Source organism: Nomascus leucogenys, chromosome 3 (genome assembly GCF_006542625.1).
Source record: "Nomascus leucogenys isolate Asia chromosome 3, Asia_NLE_v1, whole genome shotgun sequence".
NCBI classification, from domain to species: domain Eukaryota; kingdom Metazoa; phylum Chordata; class Mammalia; order Primates; family Hylobatidae; genus Nomascus; species Nomascus leucogenys.
The window spans coordinates 116,607,154-116,621,058 of record NC_044383.1 but is presented as its reverse complement, the minus strand read 5'-3'; the positions used below and the strand labels follow the sequence as shown (position 1 = coordinate 116,621,058).

Here is a 13,905-nt window from a genome sequence, read left to right as displayed (position 1 = left end):
AGACCTTCTAGTCTATCCGAATCTAACAATCTATAGCTCGAATCTAAAACTGTATTTTACAGTTCTACTTTGTTGAGAGTCAAAGACAATGTCTTTGACTTATCTAAAGATAATGGAGCTAGACCATAGTGCTACTTTCATATTATATTAATTTTATATTTTCTATAAAATTCATTTTATCTCATACGTATTCAAGAAATCATTGTTCAAAACATGATTTGGGTTTTGTAAATAATTTCTCTTAAATATACTAATTAGTGTTAAAATTATTGCTACTTGCTGATGTGCCAAATGTCATGAGTTAGGTGATTTTATAAACACACTTATCTGCAGTGGTTGATGCAATTCCCACAAACTGGGGGAATGATACTTTCTGTAAGGATATTCTAATGTTTTATTTTTTTTCATTCTTGCCAATTTTAGTATTTACAATTGAGTAATGCACTATTTACTATAAACATCAACTATATATTTACAAATATAAAAATGCATAGCCATCATTTCTGATGACAAGATTGAGAAATATGAGTATCTACTTACGCCACTCAGCAAAAGAACCAATCACCTTATTAGAAATAGAAAAAAATAAGGATATATGAATTTAGATTGTGAAATACTATGCATGAATGAAAACATGTACAAGCAAGAATCCACATTTAACATCTACAGAAACAACTTATCTAAGCAATGAATTGTCACACCCTGAGGCTATGCCTCATGTTCCTTATTGAGGGCAGATATAACATTCTAGGGGGTTATCACTCTGGGAAATATCTACATAGCTAATATCCTAATGTTGTAGTTTATTTTCTTTTTAACTGGTTATTAACTAGGAAAGTAGATATCTGAGTCCTACAGCATCTGAAAGCCATTATTATAAGCCTTCTCTTCTCCAGAATAATCCTAGTTCCTTTCACATTTTCCAACTTCTTAATCAAGCCTTATTGCTTACCTAGAACTTCAACTCCTTCACTTCCTTCTTTTTGGTTAATTTCTAAAACCGACACAGGAATCTCCAAGGGATCTCCACTAGTACAGAGTATAATAAACTTACTAAGTTTTAAACTGTTATTCTCCCCTTTCCTGAGTGGCACTTGCCATGCTACCTTCAACTCCCATCAGGAAAACTTCCACCTGTGAAAGGAAAATTATTTTGAGAATCAGAAACTAACCGTAAATCAATTCTCTAAGACTTAGGAATACCTACCCTTACACTTTTGTATTCTTTCCTACCTTGAAAAAGGCAAACAGGATTTTAAAAGCTTTTTAAGAGAAAAGACAACAGAAGTTGGATAGGGCTCTAAACTACTCTAGTAAGAAATTTTAAACCTAAATATTCTCAAGTCTAGTTGCCAAAGAGCCTCATGCATAACTGTTTTGGGGAAACATAATTAAGAGTATGGAAACTAAGTCACAATTTCAATCTAGAATTCCCTTAACATATTTGAGTTCTGTTGGCTTAAGCAAATGCAAACAAGACTTAAGAAGCCATGTGGCCAAGTCCACATGATTGCATTCAAACAGAAAAGAAAACGGTTGTTTACCCTTTTAAGAACTCTACCCAGTCTGGGTGTGGTGACTCATGCCTGTAATCCCAGCACTTTGGGAGGCCGAGGCAGGCGGATCACCTAAGATCAGGAGTTCGAGACCAGCCTGGCCAACATGGTGAAACCCCATCTCAACTAAAAATTCAAAAATTAGCCGGGCATGATGGAAGGTGCCTGTAATCCCAGCTACTCAGGAGGCTGAGGTGGGAGAATCACTTGAACCCGGGAGGCAGATGTTGCAGTGAGCCGAGATCACGCCATTGCACTCCAGCCTGGGTGACAAAGCAAGAGTCCGTCAAAAAACAAACAAACAAAAAACAACTCTATCCAAATAAAAATATCCATCCTGCTACAGAGAAATTATGGGAGATTTTGCAATAGACTTTAATGCTGTTATATTATTTTTACTATAAACACAGGTAAAAAACATCCTTTCCTTTTAGGCATCTCAGTGTCTTGCACTACCACCTTCATATAAGAAACACATATTGTCACAAAATGGTACAATTAGAAAGAATCTTAAAGATCAAGTCCTCTTAGCATTGATAATTAAAGGCCCTCTTCTGCCCACTCACTTCAATAGCATTAAAGGATTACTGATGAGTGAACTGTGTGACTGCCTCCACCACAACTGGACGGTTTCAGGTTTAGAAATACGTTCTCCGGCCGGGTGCGGTGGCTCACGCTTGTAATCCCAGCACTTTGGGAGGCTGAGGCGGGCGGATCACAAGGTCAGGAGATCGAGACCACGGTGAAACCCCGTCTCTACCAAAAATACAAAAAAATTAGCCGGGCGTGGTGGCGGGCGCCTGTAGTCCCAGCTACTCGGAGAGGCTGAGGCAGGAGAATGGCGTGAACCCGGGAGGTGGAGCTTGCAGTGAGTCGAGATTGCGCCACTGCACTCCAGCCTGGGCGACAGAGTGAGACTCCGTCTCAAGAAAAAAAAAAAAAAAAAAGAAATAGGTTCTCCATGAAAGAGAGTGCCTGGGAGTACTGCAGGAGTGCCTTATAAAAAGATCTGGCTTCCAAATGATGCTGGCGAAGAAAAAGGAATATGCCTTTGAGCACAGTTTTAAAGTAACCGTAAGTTAATGCAAGGCAAATTTGTTTTATTTGAAAATGCTCCAAGTTCCTATCTGTTGAAACGACATTCTTACAATTTCTTGGGGGTTTTTTGGTTTGTTTGTCAGAATTTTTTGCTGAAAACAAAATCTTAATGCTAATCACCTAGAGTATCATTTAAAGATCTATGGTTTCCTTTCTGCACTAGAAGTTGATGTTTGAAAGAGGTAAGGATTGGAACAATTTTGCATCCATGTGGAAGGAAAAAGCAGACATCTAAGATGAAGAGGGTAAACTTTCCTAATCTCTTCCCTAGATTCTCTCTAAAGGTCTAAAAAGATCACCAATTTCAATTCCCAGGTGCCAGTCTTTGGCTGACAATAACATAGTTTCCTTTAGTGACTCTAAGAGTAGTTTATAAAAGGTGCATCTTTAGAGCAATCACAGTTGGCTCTGACAAGCAGAATTTTGGTCCACAGCAATTTTCAGCCCCGTTCTAAGCAAACTCAGTGGCTACCCCTTTTAGCAAAGAAGACCTTGAAACACTCAAGTGCTGCACACAGAAAACACTCCCACATACCCCGACCCTTACTCTGAGCTTCAGTGAATGAGATTGGTCCCTTTCAAGCTCCTGGATTTACTGTATTGGAGATCATTTATCTTAGAGGTATCTTAGAGGGGCTGGGATTACTCAGAGAATGAAAACCAAAAAGCTCTCTCAATACAATAGATTATTTTCTCCCAAAACTGAATGTTAGTTGTTTTATAAACCAAGTTACACACCTAGATACGTACACACAAGTGAAATATAGAGAAAAATTCTAGATAATTGAAGTTTAAGAGTCTCCTTACAAATATACAAAACAGTTTTCTTCAGGATATCAACATTATTTCAGAAACATGGGATTTTCTTCTTCAACTGAAAGATAATTTTCTCAACTGTTCATTTTGCATTTCAAGGAACCTTTTGCCAAAGGGCAAAAGGTGATCCCTAAAAATTCATCTGCAAATTATTTCTGTAGTTTATGTAAAATAATGTGAGATTACATAGCATCATGAAATGGTTAATGCTCAGACTCTTTGAGGTTTTCAGAAAGAAAAACAGCATGAAAGATTACAGGTTACAAGGTTATAAACCTCCTTTTCTTCCAAGCAGAACAAAGGTAATTTTGAAATTACAGAAGAGCAAAGAAAATTATTTTTTTCTGTAGTCAATGAGCTTCTAATTAAGGGCCTTTTCTCTTGGGGATTTGTGTGGAGAGAAAAGAATGAGAGGAATGAGGAGCCGTCTTGCTAAAACAGCCTACTCTATAAAATGACCTATACAATTATTTTTACAGTGAGTGTTTCACCAGAGCAGAGACCTATCTCTATCTCAATTTAAAAATGCTTATTGCAAGGAACTTTGAAATGTCCAAATAAGACATCTGGTTTATTTAACCAAGCTAAGGAAAGAATTGCCTGACAAAGTCCCACTAATAAACTCTGTTAGCTCACTGGAAGAATAAGCCCATTACAAAAAATCATCATAAAAAGTCACCATCCAGGTGATCAGTCTCCCAGGTCCCTGACGTCATTCCCTGCTGTCGCTCACCTCCAGAGCCAGATGTCCCAGGAAAGCCCTGGCTCTCTTCAGTCCTTTTCAGTGGCTCTGTGTGCTAAGAAATTAAGAATTTTTATCATGTGAGCTCCGTAACTGACAATGTCGCAAATTTACATGCATGAAGCATAATGTCAACAAATCAAATCCTCTTTCTACTTTTTTCTGACTACTTTCTTCCACATTTATATCCAAAAGAATATATTAGAAATGACTGGTCATGTGTTTCTTTCTGCCACCAGATGAGATGCTATGATAGAGATAAATCCATTTGCAAAAAGATAATAAATAAATGTACTCCAAACGTAAATTTTTGTATATTAGAAGAAAAGCAAAAACAATCCCAAACTGTCTAACATCCTCAAACTTCTAAAGAAAATGAAAAAAAATTCTGTCAGAAAATTTTATAGGAGAGTTATCTACCCATTGGCCAGTTCATTATAATGTGATTTGATCATCACTTCAAAGGTTAAGCTTGATAGAAAATACAAAATATCTAATGATACATATCAGAAACATGCTATTCTTTTCTGAATCAAGGAAACTGCAAAGGAAAGTTTGAAGTGTCACAAGAATTAACATTTCCTTTTTTATTAATTAAAACAACAATTTTCTGGCCAGGCAAGATGGATTACACCTATAATTGCAGCACTTTGGGAGGCAAAGGTAGGAGGATCACTTGAGGTCAGGAGTTCAAGACCAGCCTTGGCAACATAGCAAGACCCCCATCTCTACAAAACATTAAAAAATTCACCAGGTGTGATGGCATACACTTGTAGTCTCAGCTACTCGGGAGGCTGAGACAGGAGGATTACTTGAGCACAAGTGTTTGAGGGTACAGTGAGCTATGATCATGCTACTGCTTTCCGGCCTGGGCAAACCTTTAAATAAATAAATAAAACAAAAATAAAAATACAGGTAACAGAATATTATACAGGCTTTACAAAGGCATGCTCACAAAAATTTCAGTAACATGATAAATGCTTATAATAAACTACCAAAAAGCATTCACAAACGGTAAACTTATTTCTTATAAAAGACTAACAACAACTTACAACGTTGAGAAAGTACTTAATAAGTGATAAGTGATTTCTTCTTTTCTCTTTTTTTTTTTTTTTTTAGACAGAGTCTCACTCTGTCACTTAGGCTGGAGTGCAGTGTTGGCATCTCAGCTTACTGCAACTTCCATTTATATCCAAAAGAATCCCGGGTTCGGGTGATTCTCGTGCCTCAGCCACCCAAGTAACTGGGACCACAGGTGTGCATCACCACACCTGGCTACTTTTTTGTATTTTTAGTAAAGATGGGGTTTCACCATGTTGGCCAGGCTGGTCTCAAACTTCTGACCTCAAGGGATCCCCCCATCTCGGCCTCCCAAAGTGCTGGGATTACAGGCATGAGCCACCGCTCCCTGCCTCTTCTTTTCTCATATAATTTGAATAAATTATTCCTACAAGGTTCTATGGGTCCCATGGCCTCCAAAGTTTTAATACTTGTCAGAATTATTCAAAACATTTTAAAAAGGAAAAAATAATCTTTTATACTCATAATGAAGACAGTATTCACCATGTCTTCATATTCATTTTTACCTCGATGCCAACCACCTGTGATTTGTTAAAGCACTAAAAATTAAAAGGAAACTAAAAATACTTACCAGCTTTTTAAATCACAACAGCTCATAATTTACTGATCAGTATTTTTCAGAGATCCAGAAAGCTATGTCTGGATACACAGCTGAGTGAAGATGGCTATGGGAACCAGATTATTTGCCATCACCAGACATTCAAGTGTTCAAACTTCAACTTTATTAAGACGGCATCATGAATGTTTCAAAACATCAAAGTGAATAAGGCCAAGAATGGGAGCGGATTATCCCCTGTCATAAATACTTCCCATCTGGCTGTTGTGGAATGCCAGCATGCTGGAACTTGCTGCTCACCTCACAGTGTCTCACTCTCTTCAGGATGGCATTGCTGACTTCCTAGCAATCGGGAAGAGAAAAATTCCAAGCCTACGGTGGCTCTTTTTCTGAGCTAGTTAATGCCCTTGGTTTGATAAGACGTGTTCCTCAGTTGAGTGTAACTGTCTTGCCCGATGCCACAGACAACTAATGAATCCCATGGAGCTGCTGTCCTAATTCAATTGAATGTGACAAATTTAATAATGCCTGAGCAAATAGATGCAGGCCATGAGGAGGAGTCACAAACACAGTGTAACATCATGCCTGGCCTCAAGGAACTCACACAGTTCCTTGGGTGAGATGGTTTGCTTCCTGATCTAGAGTCACTAGGGAGCCAAAGCAGGTGCCTCGGGGAACCTGGCCACAGACAAATGACTTCACACATAACACAAATGTTCCTGCTTCGTGCCACTACCTCACCCCTTCCCCAAGAAGATGGAAGGAGAAGTTCTTGAAGGCCAGAGGAAGGGGGATACTTTTAGTGGGGCTGCAGTCATTACCCTGAATCCATCCACTAGCCTCCAAAAATCAAGCACTCAACTCTCCATCAACAGAGCTGAAATGGGCTCTAATTTTTGGTAACATTGCCAGTGGTAAAATCACTAAAGGAAACAAAAATCATTCACGTTCCACTCTCCACTCAACTCTCTTAGTTGTCCTGAGTACATTAGGTCCACTTCTACTACTTATAGCCCTGGGTTTAGGATAGAGACAGAAGATAGACCAGTCACTATCATTTCATACAAGCTTATCTGCTGGCATGAGCAAAACACCCTGAAGGTGCTGGAAGGTGCAACCAGCTCTCCTGAGAAAGGCCAGAGAAGACTCCACGAAAGAGATGCACTAATTCAAGGTGGGTCTAGAAGAATGAAAAATGCCTCCCCAGCAAGGATTTCCCATCCAGGCAGAGCTAACAGCTGTTTCATGTAGAGCATGCATGTGTGCAGGGCAAGTGCATCCAGGTGAGAGGGAATGGGAGAGGCAAGTGCAAGCCGAAAGGGAAGGGAACGACACTGGGCAGTGGCCACTTTATGCCACACACTGTGCCAGATCTTCACTTACATGACCTTTCATACTGCCCCCCACCAACCTCCTAAGGTGGTCATGCTGCCCTACACTAAACTGGGGCTCTGCAAGGTGAAGTAATTTGCCCAAGGTTTCATAGCTCTTAGGTAGTAATGCTCTAATCCTCCTGTGATTTTCAAATTATCCTTGGCAATGGGATTCTTTTTTCGAAAAGAAATCTCAACTGAATCATAAGTAGCCCAGATCATAAAAGGTTCACAATATATCTTTAAAACTATCTTTGAAGGAGAGCCACTTCAGTAAGACAGCCAGATGGCAGTGTTTTCTGGAGTGAACGGAAGAGGAAGCCACAGATCAGAGAAGCTGCAGACAGGTCGGTTAACCAGCCTTTCAAATGTTAACCTTCAGTCAGCAATTTCTCAAATTCTACTAGATAACCTATGGAACTAAACGGTAAAAACCAAATAAACCTTTCTGGTTCCTAGACTTGAATTTTAAAATGACACAGTCTTTCCATAAACTTTTAATTTGTGCATCTCAACAACAACAACAACAAAGAGGTAGCCTCCCATTGTCCAGGTACAATATCATCCTGTCTGTATGGCATAGCACAAGGCAGCTTTGAGACCACCCTCAATGTTCTGCAGTTGTCACAGAAACATGGTGGACATTCTCTGATTGCTGTACTGGGAGGAAAATTAGTCTCTAGCACTGTAATCCAAGCCTGATACTTGTTTTTCTGCAACTTCTCAACTGATGTATATGTTCAAGGGGAAGTCAACTTCCACAAATATAAATATCCTCTCTCATCAGGAAAACAGCGCCACTTCCCTCACGGGCCATCTTCAGAGATGGTTCACCCAAAGGCACAGATTTGAAAAAAACAAAACTATATTTTTTGGTTAGGGGCAGGCAAGAGGATGGATCATCAAATACAGCCAGCAATATCTAGCACTGCTTCTTATGACACATTGCTGATGAAGGTCATCCAAAACTGACAGACACTTATGCCAGGACAGATAGGACCACTGATAAGTTCCCCTTCTAAGCATTCAAATAAGAAGAGAAAGGCGCCAAAGGACTGATTGGAGGCTTCTTATTAAACAGGAGACCCTGAATGGCACTGTGCTAACTCCCAGATGACTCAAAGTCTAGGAGAGTTTTCACTTTAAACTTCTAAGTCATAACTTAAGACAGTACTGTAGATATATTAAGCATTATTAGGTGCTTTGATAAATTCATTTTAAAAATTACTTCTGAAACTTAATTTTTATTTTTTTAGAGACAGGGTCTCGCTCTGTTTCCCAGGCTGAAGTGCAGTGGCATGATCACAGCTTTCCACAGCCTTGAATCCTTGGGCTCAAACATTCCTCCTGCCTCGGCCTCCCAAAGTGCTAGGATTACAGGCATGAGCCATCATACTCAGCCTTAATATTTTAATCGTGTAAAAATTGTAAAAAATAAAAAGATTATGTTGGTAGATTAGAGAAACATAAAATAAATGTAGTTAATCACCTTAGGACAATGCTCACACAAGGCTGATTTTGCATTTTTTCATATTCATTTCGTGTACTACCAGTGACTCTCTGCTATGTATTTCACCGTAGGAAAATAAGAACAAGGATGTGATGTTCCCTGAGGGTCTACCATCACATACAGAATGGGCCAAGATAAGCTCCCAAATGGAAAGGCTAAATGCAACCTCCAATAAAAGTTGTCTTTTCTCGTCAATTTTAATGAGCTAAAATGCATTCATAATGAAAGCCAGGGTAGCCCTCAGAGTCTTCTGCTAGCTATTCAATCACTTCTTTTTTAAATTTTATACTTTCCTTATAGTGTCCTGGCAAATAGCTTAAACTTCTATTTGTGGCTTTAAAAACATCTATAACAAAAATATCACCTAGTAGTAAGCCTGCAGATGCTTTAAAAAAGTATAAAGGCCTACTAAACTAGAAAGCAGCAATGGAGTTGACAGTAAGAGTATATTAGTCATTAGCATGATCTTGAAATTGACCTTCAGATGCACTATTCTATCATTATTTTATTGTGAAGGTACAACTATGTCTATTCTGTTCTAACAGTATCAACAACTATAACATGAAATTCAAAAAAAAAGATTTTCAGTAACTTTTAATCCCATTTCACTCAAAAATTTGAAGGTTATACTACATTGGAGTTACACTTATAGATTAAATTGAAGAAACTGAACCCAAACATTCAAAAAGGGCTTCAGTAAGGACCATGTGCAAACAAAGCTTTATTGCTAATATCACGTAGCTTTCATCAGCAGTAGCACAACCCAGCTTTTCTCCTACTACTAGGACTGCTGCTTCTCGGTATGCTCTCTATCCACCCTGAAATGTAGAAATTCCCAAAGCTTGTTCCTAAGCCTCCTTCTTTTCTCAATCTCTGTTCTCTCCATAGCTTTATTTATCAACTACATACTAATGATCCTTAAATTTAAGTCTCCATTCCGTATTTCTCATCTAAGCACCAGCCCCATCTGTCCATCTGAGCTCCTGCTCCATCTGTCCCATCTGTGCTCTTTCCCCTAAGATGTCTCACAGGCATCTCAAATTTAACGTGCCCCATACTGAACTCATGCCCTAGTCACACCAACTGGTTCTGGCCAGTCTATGCAGAATGCGCAGTAAGAGTTTTTGTATCCTCTGCTTCACCGTTTGACATTGGAGGGTGGAACAGTCCACCCACAGATTGTGTTAACCCCACCATTTTTTGTAGGTGGGACCCATGGAGATGCATGAAGCTCAATTGCGCATTTGCACATTTCTCCCTTCATTAATATTTATGACTCCTCCTATGGCCTATTGAATACGCTTATTTGGCCACCGCATTTAGCATAAATTCCTGTTCCCTTTGTCCCTCCCTCTAAGTATCTGTTTCTGGCTTCTGGCCTGAGGCTATGCTTCCCAGCCCGTCAGAATGGCCACCCTGCAGGCTGTAATCCTTTATGAGAAAGAAAGTCTCCTCCTTTTCTAAATTGTAATTTTTTCCAATTTAACAGTGTTGTCTAAAAATTCTCCACACAGCTCTCAATCAACAAAATTTTGTTCACACCTCCTATGGTTTGAATGTGTCCCCCATACTTCGTGTGTTAAACACTTAATCCCCAATTCAAGAGTGTTGAGAGGTGGAACCTCTGAGAAGCGATTAGGCCACGAGGCCTCTGCCCTCATGGATGGATTAATGCCATTATGGAAGGAGTGGGTTAGTTATTATAGGAATGGTTTCTTCATAAAAAGAATGAGTTCAACCCCATATGCTCTCGTCCTTCTGCCATGAGATAATGCAGCAAGGCCTTCACCAGTTGCCAGCACCTTGATATTGCCAGCACTCTAATAACCCAGCCTCCAGAACTTGATAAATACATTTCCTTTCTTTTTGAATTACCCTGTCTGTGATATTCATGTTACAGCAGCATGAAATAAACTAATACACCATCCAAAGTAAAATATCTCTCATTAGGCTTGGGAATTCTCTGGGCTATCCTTACTCAAGATCTTTTTTTTTTTTTTGAGACGGAGTCTCACTCTGTCACCCAGGCTAGAGTGCAGTGGCGTGATCTTGGCTCACTGCAACATCCGCCTCTTGGGTTCAAGTGATTCTCTGCCTCAGCCTCCCGAGTAGCTGGGATTACAGGCATGAGCCACCACGCCTGGCTAACTTTTTGTATTTTTTAGTAGAGATGGGGTTTCACTGTGTTAGCCAGGATGGTCTCGATCTCCTGACCTCATGATCAGCCTGCCTCGGCCTCCCAAAGTGCTGGGATTAGAGGTGTGAGCCACCGTGCCCGGCCAAGATCTTTATCAATATCACTTTCACATGACCACATGATTTCTAAGAACATTGAATTTGAGTTCAGGCCCTATCAGGCAGGCCTATAACTGACGCAGACACCTGGGATTTTAATCACTGCATATTTCCTTCTGAGACTAGCAATAAAAGTGAGGGTTAGGCCCAATAAAACCCCCACTTATGGGCCTGAACTCTAATTCAATATTCTTAGAAATCATGTGGTCACATGAAAGTGATATTTATAAAGGTTAGCCTCCTAGCAGATACTTCCCATACAACTCAGAGTAAAGTCCGAAGTTTCCTTGTGACCCCAACACCCTCTGTGAGCCCCTGCTTTGTTCTAATCACACTGGCCTCTATGCTGATGCTACTCACACAGTCCAAGCCAACTCCCACCCCACACACTGACTCCTCATGGCCTTTGCACTTTCTATTCCTCCTGCGGCACACTCCTTCACAGGATATTCTCATGATTTCTTCCCTGGCATCATTCAGGTCTCTGCTCAAATGTCAGACCTTATCAGAGAGGCCCTCCTTGGCCATGCTACTCTACCCCCATCCTAACTGCTCTTAGTCCCTGGGCTCTGCTTTATTTTTCTTCTTCTTATTTGTCACAACAAATTATACATGTACTGTCTGTCTTCCCCAGCTGGAATATAATGCTCATAAAGACAGGAACTTTGTTTTGTTTCCGATTACATTTCCAGTGCCTAAAATAGTACATGGTAAGTACTCAGAAAATATTTATTGAATGAATAAATAAAAGAATAAATGAGTGAGGCTCTACTGGAAATGAAAGCAGCAGGATTGAGTCTTCTTCAATCCAAAACTGCAGGAGGACTTGGAGGAGCAGCTTAGGTCACTGTACTCTGAAGCCAACGAGTCAATATGCAGCCCCACATGCAGGAGGATAAAGAAGGGAGGGCTGGGTTCATGCAGCTCTAGGTAGGGATGAGTCTCAGAGGCCTGCAGCCAGATGGGTCTCCTGCCAAATAAACAGATGAGATTCTGGCAGTTGGGGCAGGAAAACAGGAAATCCCTAGGGTGGTATCTCTAGAAATGAGAATTGGGATGCAGGTGGCCTTGTTACCTGGAGATGGATGGCATGTGCTGCCTTTTTATCTTTGACTTCTTTTTTGTAATCTGTCTTTTCAAATCACTTAACCAATACCAGACTTCAGGAATTCCTGAATTAATTCACAATTTCACTCCTCATTACTGCCACCCCAACGTAGACTCAGGGAGTCCCATATATCATTTTATTGCAAAACTCTCCCTTGCTCTAAGTACTTAAAGTATTACCCAATGGCTCTCTAACCTGAGTTTCTTGAGAAAAGCTTGTTATGCTCTTAGCATGGAACACAATGGCCAGCACTTAGTATGCGCTCATAAACGTCTGATGACTTAATAAGTATATTTGAATAGATCTACCAGAAGACACTGAGCTAAATATTCATTAACAAGCATCATTAATTTTGTTATTATTGTCTTATATTCAATTATGCATGAAAAGTTCTGAATAGAGGTTAGTTTGAGAGTTGGGAGACTCACAAAATAAATAAGGAATTTCCACAAGTCAAGTAAAGTGTGATAACACCAAGTGATATTAATAAAATCTTTATCTAAAATGTGGACTTTCCAGAGATTTCTACTTAACCAGGGAGAAAAAAAAATGTATGTGAGGAAGATGATGATTATACTTGTGTATTTTTTATTTTTCAATATTTCAATTTTAGCATTTTGAATACAATTTAAAATTACTGTTAATACTTAGAGTATAAGGAACATATTATCTCTTTCAAAGACAAGGCTTAGTATTTTCATAAAAATACTGTTTTGTGTGATTTTGCTGGGTGCAGTGGCTCACACCTGTAGTCCCAGCACTTTGTGAGTCCCAAGGACAGATGGATTGTGTGAGATCAGGAGTTCAAGACCAGCCTGGCCAACATGGTGAAACCTCATCTCTGCTAAAAATACAAAAATTAGCTAGTCATGGTGATGCGTGCCTGTAGTTCCAGCTACTTGGGAGGCTACTTGTGGAGTCCCAGCACAAGAATCGCTTGAACCGATTGTTGTGAGATAGAGGTTGCAGTGAGCCAAAATCACATCACTGCACTCCAGCCTGAGCGACAGAGTGAGACCCTGTCTCAAAAAATAATTAATTGAATGTGATAATTATTTAATGTGATAATAATTAAATGTGAAAATAATTAATGTGATTTTATATCCGAGGTTAATTTTTTTCTTACAAGTAGAATATTCCACATAGTTAATTCAGCAATATTTATCAAATGTATATAATGTGCAAGTCAATATGCTAGGCTCAGTTAAAGAATACAAGCTTCACATAACAAAAACTCTATGGTGGACTTACAAAGCTCTATATATTCTTTTAAAATTGCTATTTATATTTAGTTATATTTATAAATTTGTTAAATATATTTACATGTTATATTTATATGAAAATCCCTTTGTAGGTAGACATACTCTATATGAAATGTCTTTAGCCATATAGTGATGTATGACATATCTTGAGCATAACTACATATAGTCTCTAATGTGAGCATTGTTTTTGCTCCCAATACCAGTATCATCATTACAGTGAAGTAATACTTTGCATTCTTCATCTCAACACTCATTTTTAATAAATGACCTCAAACATCATGCTCCAAAAGAGCAACCTTCTAATGGCTTTCCAGTGCACCGAGTATAAAACCTACTCCAATGCCCCCTCCCCAAATATGTGAGGCTGGCTCCTCATTCTCTCGCAGGTTGTAGCTCAAATGCCTCAAATGCAGAGGTCTTCCTTGACCACCTGATCTAACTGAGTGCATGCACTCTCTATGACATCAGATTTCTTGACTTCCCATACAGCACTTTTTTTGCCTGAAACT

General features: G+C 39.3%; 1 protein-coding gene across 2 annotated transcripts in view; it reads right to left on the bottom strand.

Annotated features, from left to right (window-relative positions):
* TMEM200A (transmembrane protein 200A) overlaps positions 1-13,905 on the bottom strand; it is an 81,349-nt gene that overhangs the window by 57,655 nt on the left and 9,789 nt on the right. The window contains exon 2 of one of the 2 annotated variants that reach the window (XM_003255702.3): positions 4,204-4,267. The exons of the other annotated variant lie outside the window; for it this stretch is intronic. The gene's annotated coding sequence lies outside the window, so the exon portion shown is untranslated. The remainder of the gene's footprint in view (positions 1-4,203; positions 4,268-13,905) is intronic. 2 annotated transcript variants of the gene reach the window in all.